The sequence below is a fragment of the Saccopteryx leptura genome, chromosome 2 (genome assembly GCF_036850995.1).
Source record: "Saccopteryx leptura isolate mSacLep1 chromosome 2, mSacLep1_pri_phased_curated, whole genome shotgun sequence".
Taxonomy (NCBI): Eukaryota; Metazoa; Chordata; class Mammalia; order Chiroptera; family Emballonuridae; genus Saccopteryx; species Saccopteryx leptura.
In genome coordinates, this window is record NC_089504.1 from 70,221,393 (window position 1) to 70,234,114 (window position 12,722).

General features: G+C 35.0%; 1 protein-coding gene across 18 annotated transcripts in view; it reads right to left on the reverse strand.

Annotated features, from left to right (window-relative positions):
• Positions 1–12,722, reverse strand: part of PTPRD (protein tyrosine phosphatase receptor type D) — a 2,469,774-nt gene that overhangs the window by 2,179,469 nt on the left and 277,583 nt on the right. For all 18 annotated transcript variants that reach the window (XM_066368144.1, XM_066368143.1, XM_066368139.1 and 15 more), the window contains exon 2: positions 11,161–11,215. The gene's annotated coding sequence lies outside the window, so the exon portion shown is untranslated. The remainder of the gene's footprint in view (positions 1–11,160; positions 11,216–12,722) is intronic.

Sequence of the window (12,722 nt, forward strand, 5' to 3'; positions counted from 1 at the left end):
AAACAGAGAAGAGAATTATCTTACAATGTGAACACAACTACTTTGCTGATAGTGTTACACATTACTGAGCTTACACCGAATATACCATTTTATATACTCTTTGTGGTTAATGAGATATGATATGCATTTTATATCATTAAAACTTGATAACCATTTTAATATACATGAAATCGTCTGTCATATGGTTTAACAAAGTATTTATGTGACAACTGAATATTAATACTTTCAATGTTTTTGATATTCTAAGTAACAGAAAAAATAACTAATGCATATATTTATAATTTCAGATCAGTGAATTAGGGACAAAAGTTGGACTCTCAAAGACATCTAAACTGCATTCTTATACCCTTTTTCTGGAAATGGCCTTTTCCTTACTTCATCCACATAGTTGAAATGGCAACTATCAGTGTTTATAGCATAAACTTGCCCTCTGTCACTATAAACTTGAATTCTTCTTTGAATTATTTTAACTGGGACTGATAGAATGGCCTTCATCTTCTCTGGGTGATTCCACCATGTAAATCTCAAGTGCTAATGATGATATACTCCAGCATATGCTGCGTATACACAAGAAACACAACTGATGTAGAGAGAGAAAGAAAAATAAATTACAGAGAAAAGCACCAGCAAAGCAGAGAGAGAGAGACTATGATGTGGATGCTCACCGAGATCCATTCCTGAAGCGTATCTGCAATCCTGATCTTGGCTTTTTAGGACATAACTCAGGAACTGTGTCTATATAAAAATTTTCCTCCCTTTATTTCTTTATTTTTCTAGATTGGGCTTCTATAACTTTAAGAGCTTATTACATAGTCAATCATGCTGAAGGTTTTCGATTCACATCACTTGTGGTATCTTTTATTTAGTCAGCAGAGCTGGAACTACATTTCCCCAAATTTCATTCCTTGTATGGTTTCCAGTTAGATTGCAAGAGAAATCTGCACATAACTCAGTAAGCAGAGAAGTGATAGCCATTTTTCTTCTTAGTGGTGGGTGAAGGGTGTCGGGCTCTGGGGCTGCTTGCACAGGCGCTGGTCGGCTGACTTATCCTACTGGCAGAGGGCAGCACCGAGGCATGAAGCTCCTTAAGCTGACTCCCCTTCAGGCTCTCTCAGTTTGGGTTAAGTGCTCTGTGGCTCTGCTGACTTGCCCTGCAGGTCATGGGTATCAGCAACATTAGTGGTGAGACAGACACAACACCACTTTATCTTCAAAGGTCACAGTTAATCCTCATAGGTTCTGGTTTTGTCCTTGCTCTACCCTGCTTCACAGTCCCAACTAGTAGCCCAACCAAGATATAGGAACTTCAGGCTCAATATCAGAGGCAGAGGCAACAGCCTTACATAAGTGGTCCCATCGGCTCCCAAAATCCCGTTAGACACCTATAATAAATTCCTTATCCCATATCATAATTTGCTTCTCTGACTAAACATGAGCTGATACAGACATAGATATAGAACATGAGTGCTTTCCCAATAGAACCTACACCATGTGGCATTGGTCTATGGGCCCAGAAATGAAGAAATCTCGAAGGACCTTGCTTAAGAAGACGATTAGCAGAAGCACAACTAGCTAGAAGGAGGCAGACAGTGAGGGTTTAAAGAAGACAGGCCAGCCCCTGTCTGTATGAAAACCAATAGCTCAAGTTTTTCAGCTGAGAACCCTAACACTGCAGAACAGAGGCAAACCGTCTCTTCTGTGCCGTCTGAAGTCCTGATTCTCAGTTTGTTCTATGCCATTCAGCTAGGAGTGGTTTGTTTGCAGTAAGAGATCATTCACAAACAAATTGGTGCTGAAATTAGAGCAGAGTTGCATCTGCATTGCTGCTCTTTAGTTTTATACTATGCTTTAAGAATCCTTTATGCACACAGAAAAAGCTCATCTTTTTACTCATTAGTCCAAATTGAGTTTCACTAACTTGAAATTAAAGAGTCCTAACCAATCACACAATCAACAAAAATAAATATTTTTTAAAGTTCATCATAGATATTTTTCTAAAATCACCTCTTTCACTCATACACACATACAAACATACATACACACACACACACACATACACACTCATCCTTACCATTTTTATGAATTTGTGACGATAATGCCCCTATTTGAAAAGATCAAATTTCATCCAACATTTATGTATAAACTTAAATTAGTTATTTTGTTTAAGGAATTATAGTCATCCAATCCTCTAATAAATATTTATTGAGATTTTTTAATGTGCAAAGCAGTGAGTGGTTTAAGAAAAACAAAGGATACAAAAAAATTACACAATTTGAGTTGTTAATCACACAGTAACAGTAATGAGAAGTATGAACAGAAATAATCACATTTTCTGGATTCCATAATGCATTTATTTTTCACATTTAAATATCAGGGCACACCATATAATTAATAGGTGCATGTAATGTGGAAGTTTTTCTTTTTCTTCCTTAAACAGTTGCTATTAAATTGACAGAGTGCTTCTTCTCAATCATTATGTTTTAGAATGAATGAAATACAATGTAGCACAAGCAAGCATGTGATAACTAACATGAGTGGTATTAGGAGAGGAAGGTTTTCACTAGCTGAGATAATATGATAAGACAGCATTTTAACTGGATCTAGAAGAGAAGGTATGACTTGTAACGAGTATATAATAAAAACTTTGTTTAATTCTGAGAACAGCTCTAAATGGTAGGAAATATCTTAATTTTTATGACCATAAAACTGACATTGAGATTAGTGAGGAGAACAGAAAAATCTTTGAGATTTCACAGTCAGATGTCTCTAAATTGAGGCATAATCTCTTCTCAGAAGTGAATCATGAGAGAACTCAGGTGTAATATGTGCTATATACTATGTTCCAAAATCTTTACATACCATAAGACACATTACATACTAACATTATCCTCACATTAGAGATGGAGATACTGAGATCTCAAGGAATAAAGTAAGTTTCCCAAGATCACTCGATCACATATGACAGAGCTGGGTCAATTAAAACCCCAGCAGTCTGTCAAAAGAGTCCATCATTAAACACTATCCTATGAGCCTCTCAGGTCCACATAAAACACTCTCTCTCAAACTTCTAACTACACATAAAAAACTGCAATCCCCCGGAATCTTGATTTCCCTTATAATTGACAGAATTATGATGCATATAATGTATTGTCAGTTTCTACTACCGCACCATGATTTCCTTAAAGGCAGGTATTTCAGATGGTTTTATTCACTGATTAACTTAGCTTGGATTTGTGCCTAGCGCAAGGTAGGAGCTCAAAAGGTTATATGTTAAATAAATAAACTAATGGATTAAAAAAAAAAAAAAAAACGGACATGAGAGAAGTATTCCATGAGTGAACAGTAATTGGAGGAAAACAGGCAAAGCAGTGGAAGCTGTGCTCTGAAATATTGATTAGCGTGGCCTGCCGAAGCGTCAAGTGGAAGCTGGAGAATCAGTGTGAGCCCCAGAAAGGGAGGTGGCAGCCACCCAGGCTTCCACACACAGCCTTTGCTCGCTCACATTTCAATTGTAGCTTGTTCAGCAACAGACGCTGGAAAGGAGGGCAGAAAGACATCAAGGTAGCTGTATGGCTCATTTTTTCCCATTTACCAGCTATTTGCTCTATTTTCTGCTGACACTACAATTTTAGCGATTTAATGATACAATTGTTTCTAAAAGCGACACAAAAACAGACTCCCAGAGCCATTTAATTGGCTGCCCTGATGAAGTGGAATAAGCTGTTTTCTAATTTCATTTTTAAGGAGAGTGGGTCACAGAGAGGCTGGGACAGATATAACATTTACTTCAATTAAAAAGGTAAAATCTTAGGGAGGGATATTAAACTCAGCCTTTCTAATTAAGGCTTGCCACTTCCATGGCACATATTAGGATACCTATAAAATCAGTCCCCTCAAAGACTTTGCTGTAATTGTTTATCTTCCAATCCCATCTGCCTTTTAGTCAATGGAATTTTACTTGCCATAGGAGTGCTACATTATTTTATGTCAAGTTTTCTCTGAAGTGGTTTGCTATTCAAAGAGAGAGAGAGAGAGAGAGAGAGAGAGAGAGAGAGAGAGAGAGAGAAATCATGGCAAGAAGCATAATGCTGTTATAAATGTCTGGTCTTTCTCCTGCACAGTTGAAGTTCGTCGTACCCAGATTTGTGGGCTCGCTGTGTAATCAGCTCCTGCACATGTGCATTTGACTGAGCTTTGTTGCCTTCTCCACATTTGAACTAATGTATTAAATACAATGACATTTATATTTTATTGCAAAAAATTTCTCCCTTTTACCAAATATTACAGAGCATTATAGTTGATGCAAGTATTTCTTGTTTTCATTTTTAACACACAAAATGAAATATTACATTTCTAAACAAGTCAGTTTACATGGTGATAAAAAACATAGTTATTACATAAAATTGTATTTTATTGATGCTCAGGTATTAAAGCTAAGTATTGTACACAAAAGTACATCCAAACCAAAGATGGCAGAAAGTCTATGACCAGGTGGTGGCACAGTGGATAGAGCGTCGGACTGGGATGCAGAGAAAGTCTGAAATTAGGTCAATGGTTCAGTTAATAAAGATTATGAAATGAGGGTATAAGACAATAGGCCAATATATCTATACTTTAAATCAGATTTTAAAAAAGTAACCCTTCCTACTCCAAAGAAAATGCTTCTAAACTTTTTTTTCCCCCAGGATGTATCTAGTTTTACTATTGAGACAAAAGCTTTTGCTTCTATATTCTTTCTCTTTCAAATAGCCTCACTTTATGTGTCTCAATTTTGTTCTTGTAGGAAGTTCACTTAAAATTATCGGGACTTAGTATTTAATAGGTTCTCCTTCCCAGCTAACTAACTTTCTCAAAAGTACATATAAAACTGTCATGGAAATATAGAGGCAAACAAAAAAAAAAAGAACAAGTGCTACACTCAGTATAGGCTAGCAGGGAATCATTCGTCGTTCTTGTTTTCATTTTCAGTTTTTGCCCTTGTGATTAAAATGAATATATGTAATGCTAAGTAAATATTGTAGAATTCTAAACAATATTAAGCCAAAAATAGGTGTAATGCCAATACTGAGTCCCAGAGTCCCTATGGAATATTAATAAATAGAGAAAAAAAACAGAAAGCAAAAGAGTTTTGAGAAGGCACTAATTTCATGTTCCTTTCAAAGTTATCACAAGAGGGAAAAGTGACTAGAGGACTGTGCGGGGGAGGTTAGTATGGGACAGGAAATGGAATACATAACTTTAAGTATATTATGTTTGCCAAAATTCATTCGCAGTAAGAATTTAATAGGAAGAGCCCTGGCCGGTTGGCTCAGTGGTAGAGTGTCGGCCTGGCGTGCAGAAGTCCCGGGTTCGATTCCCGGCCAGGGCACACAGGAGAAGCGTACATCTGCTTCTCCACCCCTGCCCCTCTCCTTCCTCTCTGTCTCTCTCTTCCCCTCCTGCAGCCAAGGCTCCATTGGAGCAAAGATGGCCCGGGCGCTGGGGATGGCTCCTTGGCCTCTGCCCCAGGCGCTAGAGTGGCTCTGGTCGCAGCAGAGTGACGCCCCAGAGGGGCAGAGCATCGCCTCCTGGTGGGCGTGCCGGGTGGATCCCGGTCGGGCGCATGCAGGAGTCTGTCTGACTGTCTCTCCCTTGTTTCTAGCTTCAGAAAAATATATATATATATATATAAAAATAATAATAATAAAAAAAAAAAAGAATTTAATAGGAAGAGAAATTGGGATTAGCAGGCATGGGTGCTCTAACAGTTAATAAAAATATGTCCAGACAATCTTTATGTCTGTCTGAGGAAATTTAAACAATTAAAAAAATGAGTTTTCTTTATATTAATAACCAAAAAAAAAAAAAAAAAAAGAGTTGTCAAATAACTATATGAAAGCCATTAACAAGAGCCGTATCAGAAACAAGACACTAAGGCATTAAATAGAACACGGTATGAGTGCCAATGATGAACACAGGAAAGTAATTTTCAAACCAAGCTGTAAAGAAGCTTTGGAATTTAGAGATTAGACATAAAAGCTATTCTTCATAGAAACGGAGGAAATGTTTCCTGATGTGCAATGAAGAAACTGTCTCAGTCCAGGAGAATTTGAATGGAAGGTATCTGTTCAAGAACAAAGCTAGGGAACCATTTAACAAACTAGGGTGGATGAGTTAACTGGCAACAATAGCAAATGCAGGTATACACTGAACTTCACCACAGTATTTAATTCTTCTAACAAAAAAGATATATTTCTTTCTCAATTTATATCTTTAAAACTTAATGCCCTATTTTTGGTATATTAAATGAATAGAAATGATAGTGTATTAAAATTATTTTAAAATCTCTTTAATAAATATCAGTTTAAGACAAAATTATCCCTAAATATCACATTATATGTATATGCATTTTATTACAAATTCAAATAAAATTTTAAGCCAAAGATTCTTAATGTTTTTGTTTTTTTTACAAGGACAGAGAGAGAGTCAGAGACATAGATAGGGACAGACAGACAGGAATGGAGAGAGATGAGAAGCATCAATTATCAGTCTTTCGTTGCCATTGTGACACCTTAGTTGTTCATTGCTCTCTCATATGTGCCTTGACCGAGGGCCTTCAGCAGACCGAGTAACCCCTTGCTGGGAGCCAGCGACCTTGGGTCCAAGCTGGTGAGCCTTTTTTTTTTTTTTTTCTCAAGCCAGATTAGATCGCGCTCAAGCTGGCGACCTCAAGGTCTCAAATCTGGGTCCTCCGTGTCCAAGTCTGATGCTCTATCCACTGCGCCACCACCTGGTCAGGCTAAGCCAAAGATTCTTAAAAAGTTAGGTTTAGATTTTATATAGTTATAAATTTATAGATACAATTATACTATCAATATAATATGCTTTATTTTTCTCAATGTCATATTTCAAGTGGATTTAGATATAGTTCCAAGAATTTTATCTGTCATCTTATTGTGCATTTGAATAGGCTATCTATGTGGGAAATATCAGGCAGATTATAAATGAATACATACTAAACAAATTCATAAAATTTTAACTTACAGAAGTTGTGCTCTTGAAAACTTTAATATAAAACAAGACTTTGTATATATACTCAAAACCAAAATTTTAGATGTAATTAAAATAATACTTTCAGCAAACTTTTAACAATTTTTAAAACAAAAGCTTATACATGCTTATGTGTCAGAAACTTTACGTGCATTCATTTATTCAATACTTAGAACAACTCTATGAGTTAGATGTTTTTACAGGGGAAGAATCTGAGGCACAGAAACATTTGAAAACTTCTTTAAGGTGATACAAATAATAAATGGTAGATCCCTGATTTTAAATATATTATGTTTCCCCATAACCTATACTTAAACTCTGTGCAAAACTCCCTAACATAATATAATACTATATCTTATATTTTAAAAGTGTTTAAAAATATATATTTTTTAAACTTTAATAGCACTATAAAATTGATTAATTTCTCATCTTGGAAAACAAAGCAAATGTTTTCCCTCATTTCTTTATATCAGATGTTAAAAACTTAGGGAGTATATTCGATCTCTAGAATATGAATCCGATTCCATTTTTACCCCAAAGACCAATTTGGAATGTATAAAAAGAAAACTAGAAATGGAGTACCATTGGGTCTTGCTAAGAGTATCATAGTTATAACCAAGAAACAACACTGAGAACTCCATGTCCATCTCCAGATCTCAGCACAGTTGGCTACCAGAAGTCAGTCTCTGCACAAACTCACCTTTAGGCTAACAAATGATATTCAAGCAAGTGGAGGACTAATTCTTGATACAGTTGCCTAAAATCTAATGCTAGATATGTGTCTGTACCAATGTAATCTTTAATTGATAGGCTATATTCACAAAGAGACAAGTGAATCAGACAATATAACTGTCAGTTATAAGCCAATAATACACTATTCAATCAACAAATAATATTTTGTGTGCCAGATATAATCTTATTGATATTCAGAGCTTACTCCAAACCCTCGCAAGTCTGGCCTATATTGACTTTTATTACATCTATAATAAAGGCATAGTGCTACTCTCCTTTTCCACCTAGAACTCTAACTCACTCTTTCATAGCAAAGACCTGGCCAAATAAAATGTCAAATCTATATATAAATCTCATATATATAGAATTGACTTGAATAGCCCTTACATCAAAGTACTTCTTTCTTAGAAGTTCAGAAATGTTAATGTGTATCAGTTTGGTTAAAAAAAAATCTTTAATGGCAAAGGTACTGCCTTTGAGAGAGATAGTCCATATTTGGAGCAGGAGAAACAAAAATTGTTTTCTCTAAGAAAGTAGAACAGAGATCCAATATAGAAGGAGTAAATTTAGCAGATATACTGTTAAGGCAAACGAATATAAATTAAATGAAATAAATTCCTAAAAGGGGTCTGGGACCAAACATATAATAGAAAGTTTCATAGACATGGATTCAAACAAGCAAGAAAGAAACAAATTATGCAGAGTGTAGTTGCCATTACTTGAGATCCTAGGAAGTGGGAGGGTAGGGGGTGGTGTAGTTCAGGTTCATTAGGGATGCATATAATTCTTGGAAGAGGAAGGGTTCTAAAATGAGGAAAATACTGATTGTTTGGGTGGTGAATACACTAACACACAGATGATATATTAGAGAATCATAATACATTTGAAATCTATATAATTTCATTAAACAATGTCACCCCTTTAAATTCAATTAAAAACAATCATTAAGTAAATAAATGCATTGGAATTAAGAGAACTTGCCCCATATTGTTTTCCTAACAGGAGGACACAGAGCTTTCAGAACTCTTTCCTCCCAACACGGTGTTCCAACCAAGCAGCTGACTTTTAAGCTAAAGGATTTATAATTTGTATAAGGAATTTTTCATTGCTATTGTTCTTTTTTTTTTATCCCACTGAAATGTTTTATGATAACAGCTATTGTCTGTTTGTTTATGGACCTCAGCAGAAAAACAAGTATCCCTTACTTTTTACCTTCCCTCATCTGAATGCAAACATTAGTTAAAGGGGATCTCAAAGCACAAGGAAAGCTTTCATTCTGAAAGTTTTCCCTCTAGGTAGAGATAGGGTTTCAGAATAATGATAATATTAATAATAATGATAAACAATTGCCATGACCTCTACCCTTTCCCTTATATACCAGGAATTTTCAAGGTTAATAGGCAGATAAAAAAAGAATCCATGGGTCCTTGTCAGTGGCTCACTGGACAGAGCACTGGCCCAACATATGTACATCCTGTGTTCAATTCCCAGTCAGGGCACACAGGAGCAGTGACCATCTGCTTCTCTGCTCATCCCACTCTCTCTTCTCTCCTTCTTCCCCTCCCACAGACAGTGGCTCAATTGGTTCAAGCATGGCCTAGGTCACTGAGGATAACTCGGTTGGTATGAGTGAGTCACCTCAGGCACTAATAGTACTTGGTACTTGAGCATCAGCCCTATATGGGGTTGCCAGGTGGATTCTGGTCAGGGCACATGTGGGAGCCTGTCTCACTCTCCTGCTCTTTCACTTAAAAAAATTTTTTTAAAGAAATATATAAAAGACACAGGAGATGTACTTTAGAATTGTACACTTGAAATTTACATAATGTTATTAACCAATATCACCCATATTCAATTTAAAAATTAATTTGCTGTAAAAAAGGAATTTATTTATTAAACAAATATTTATCAAGAAAAGCACAATCAGAATTTTATGTTTGTTTCTTTCAGGCAAGACTGACCTAAGACATGGTATAAGAGATCAGTAAAATTTCTCCTCAAAGTTACTATAGAAATAAGTGATTACAGCTACTGAGAAGGGGATATATATTATCTTTAATAGATAAAAACTAAACATTAATGTTTGCCATTATTACTTTGTATACTCACTCTTTTGTCTCCTCACTTGTAAATTTTTACCCATGTAGTCCACCCATCACAATGCAGTCATAATTTTTCCAAGACACAGTTTTGACTATAGAATTGTAGAGATGAGAATAAACAAACATAAAATAACAATAAGAGACCAACACTATCAATGACTAGCTATTGTTTATATGGAAAAATGTTATTTATTTTTTAGGTCAGACTTTAGAGACATCTTCCAAAATATCCCAGTCCAACTTTTTGAAATAATGTCTCATTCTTCCTTGTCATATGTATGATTTAATTTATCCGCTACTGCTAAAATGTCCCTGCTCATTTCCACCTCCATGTTTCTCATACTTTCTTCTTGAAAAAGTAAATTTCATCCAACTCTACACATTTTTCATCCAACTCAAAATGCCATTTATTTCATTTAACAACTGTTTCATATTCAAATTGCTAAAATAAAGCCTCCCATTATTTTTAACTTTCCTTCTAGTTACCATGACAAGTTATCAATCTCTATCAGTAATGTCATTATGAATATGTGTTGCCAATATTTTTCCACTCATTTACAGGTATCATTATATCTAATGTCTTCATAGTAACAAACTTTTAAAGAATTGCTAGATGGGAGTCAATAGCAAGAGCATATCAGTCTTCACAGTGTCCACCCAAATTGATCTCCACTACTTAGTTTTCTCTTAAAACCTTGAACGATGCACTGAATAATACAAGTGGTTATATCACACTAGTTTGGAATTGTGTACTACATGTGTTGATCCCTGTTGTTGTTTAAGTACAGAATTTCATAGAACAAAAAATGAAGATCTTGAAGTCAAAGAGATTTAGATTTGAAACTAAATCTAACATTAAATTGCTCTATGTATTTGATCAAACTATCAGCCATCCTAGAGCTTCAGCCTATTTCCAGAATAAAGATAAAACTACCTCTTAACAATGTTTTTGTGGAGATTAAATGGTATGACTGATATTAAGCATCTAGGACATGAAAAGGCATCGCATGAATGACAGCTTTCTTCTTTTGCTACACTATCTCATGAGCTACATTCTTTCTTCTTAAAAGAATACCCTGCGGCTCATTTTCTAAGTGTCTTCCAAAGTATATAGCAGAAATGAATGCAGGTGACATGCAATTAATGCCACTGGCCACATGTGGTCTAATCAGGAATGGAAAGAGCTACACACAGAATTTTCAACATTGTACCTGAAATGAAAAACTGTTATTATGCAATGGATAAAACATGGGCCAAACAGTTCAACATCTCATCTAGATCTGTAGATATTACTTACTAGTAGTGTGATTTTGAGACAGGTCCTTTACTTCTTTGATTCTCCATTTCTTCACCTGCAAAAGTGAGAACATTATACTTGATCTATAATTTTTACTTTAATTTTTAAAACTGCATTGACTTATTTATTATTTAAATATAATTTTAAAGAAGTAAAACAATGAATACATGAAAAGCAAAGTTACTCTGGATCATACAAAGGGGAAGTTTAGAGCTCTTATGTGTTGGTACCTTTTATATACCAGACTAAACATGGGTTAAATCTAGTCAGGGATTCACAGCGATTCATGGAGAATTATGATAGCCATTTAGTTACATGGGTCTACTCAAGGGTGATGACAAATTTTATCCATCATGAGATGTTTAGGTTGCTTTTATATCTTTGTTGTGAAAATGCTGAAATGATTATGGGAGTGCAGATAGTTCAAGTTACTGATTTTATCTCTTTGGGTGTACATCCAGAAGTGAAATTCTGGATCATGAGGAGTTTTATTTTCAATGTTTTAAGGAACCTCCATACTGTTTTCTATAGTGACAGATGAATTGATGAAGAAAATATGACCACACACACACACACACACACATACACAAACACACATAGAGCAGAGCAATATTAGTCAGCCATGTGACAACATGGACAAACCTGGAGACTTTATACTAGTGAAATAAGCCAGAAGCAGAAGGACAAATACCACATGTTCTAAATTATATATGAAATCCAGTATGTCAAATTAACAGAAACAAAGAATAGAATCATGATTAGACAAGTATAGGAGAAAAGGGATATAAGGAGATATTGTTTAAGAGATACAGAGTTTCAGATATACAATATAAGTATGTTCTAAAGATTTAATTTACAACAATGTAACTATAGTTAACAGTGTATAGACTTGAAAGTTGCCAAAAGGGTAAATCTTAACTGTTCTCACTCCACACACACACAAACATGCTAATTATATGAGGTAAGATACGTTAATTTGCTTGATTGTGGTGAATATTTCACAATGTATATCTATTTTAAATTATTAATTTTTATACCTTAAATATATATAATTTTTAATTGTCAAAAATTAAATGAACTCATATAACCTTTTCAATTTGGGGAAAAATAAAAGAAATATTAAACTTTAAGCCACTTTGTATATTCACTGATTATTTCTTTAAATGTTTTGTAGCTATTAAAGTTTTATTTTACCAGCTATACTGTGTATCTAGTTAGCTGTGAAATTCCACAACTCTGAAGCTTAAACAAGAAAAAATATATATGTTGCCTTATAGAATGTAATAAACTAACAAATGAGATTGATCAGATATTAATGTTTTGTTTTAAAGACCATATCAGCCCTGGTCAGACAGCTTGGTTGATTACAGCACTGTTCTGAAGCACAGAGGTTGCCTGTTTGGTCCCCAGCCAGGGCACATACAGGCACAAATCGATGTTCCTGTCCCTCTTTCTTTCTCAAATCAATACAATAAACATTTTTTAAAAAGACTATAAAACTCAAGTAAATGAGCTGTCTTTACACTCTGAATATCACATGTGTGTCAAGATGACCACAATAA